A 1450-nucleotide genomic window follows, 5' to 3' on the forward strand; every position below is an offset into this window, starting at 1 on the left:
TTTCGCTGTCCGCTGTGTAAGCGCATCGCGATTTCTACATGAAACTCGAGGCGTATACTGACGGACACTCTGGGATGTGAATCGCCGATGCACATTCCACAGGCGAACACGACATCCGAAAGGTCAGTGGAGCCAGACAGTACACACGAGGACAATTCGTTGGGTGAGGGAGGAGACCAAACCGGCGGTACAGATGAGACGCCTCATTCAGACGCAATACGAACTCATCCTAGACGGTGTATTGTTGTGAGCACACAACCAAACGAAAAACACAACTTCACAAACCAAGTGGCTTTCCCCAAGCAGGCAGGGTGGAACCACTGCTGTGTTGATGGATCGGCCCCACAGTGAACGATTTCACGCAAAAGGCCTAGAAAAGGATGCGTCACGCAAACGCTGACAAAATTCCGTGAACTTTGGGGTCAAAATATCCTGCTGTCGGTTCAACCTGACCAAGTTTGCCAACCGCCTGACGTGGCGCATCACATGCTCAGCTCCACTCTCTCTTTGTTTAACATTTTCCTCCCCAAGCGGGGAGGTGCACCATTCCCGGAGGTACTGCAATACCGGGTTGATGCGCGGAGTGGACGGAGCAAGCCCCTATTCCATCTCCCTGTCCCAAAAATCAATTTAATATAAGGTACCACAATGTGGTACGTATCAGATATTAAACTGATAAGAACAGATACTACACTTGATCTTAGCCAAAAGGCCGAGAAGCGATGCCTAACCACTGCCGACGCTGGGGTACACATACCCACAGAGTCTCTCTCTACGCTATGGGGTCAAACCATGAATATCACAAAACAGATTATAAACACATGCAACACAGCTATACGCAGAACATGGAAACATTATAAATAGCTTAACACTTATTTTAGAGTTGAAAATATGATGTTATAATCCAAAAAGTAGACGCATAGCATATGATGACAATCCCGCGCAATGGCTTATGGGAATGATGTTATTCCGGCCATGTCGCCTTGCGCCACGTGGCGGCGCGCTGTCCGCGTTGCGTGCGTGAATGGACTGTGTGTAATGTTTGATATCGATTCTCATGTTCAGGATAATTCATCAAAGCGTCCTATATTTTCATGAGATAGCCTATTTACTCCACTCGTGTTTTATAGCGAGTATATCATATTGTTAGAATCACGCGAAATTACTAAATAGATATTGTCACTAAACGTCCCGACGTGATGGATCGTACCATGTTGAATACAAAGCGGATTTATTCCAAGTAACACAATCTCCATCGTGGTTTCAAAACATTGCATACAGCTTTACATTCTACTTCATATTTAAAGTCGGAGAGTTGATTTTTATACCGAAAATATGTAAATATAGCAAAGAGTGAGCAACCCGCGCAGAAGCTCATTGTCATTAGTCCGTAACGCTGTGCACCACGTGACGCGTGCTGTACACACCACGTGCTGCACAGACCACGTGC

At 46.1% G+C, this 1450-nt stretch overlaps 1 non-coding gene across 1 annotated transcript; it reads right to left on the reverse strand.

Moving 5' to 3' along the window:
* Positions 1-533: 533 nt before the first annotated feature.
* On the reverse strand, positions 534-724 carry LOC133354010 (U2 spliceosomal RNA). The gene has a single exon (XR_009756517.1). It is a non-coding gene; the product is annotated as a U2 spliceosomal RNA (small nuclear RNA).
* Between the last annotated feature and the right edge of the window lie 726 nt (positions 725-1450).

The sequence above is a fragment of the Lethenteron reissneri genome, chromosome 45 (assembly GCF_015708825.2).
Source record: "Lethenteron reissneri isolate LAM-NWPU_2019-01 chromosome 45, ASM1570882v1, whole genome shotgun sequence".
Classification (NCBI taxonomy): Eukaryota; Metazoa; Chordata; class Hyperoartia; order Petromyzontiformes; family Petromyzontidae; genus Lethenteron; species Lethenteron reissneri.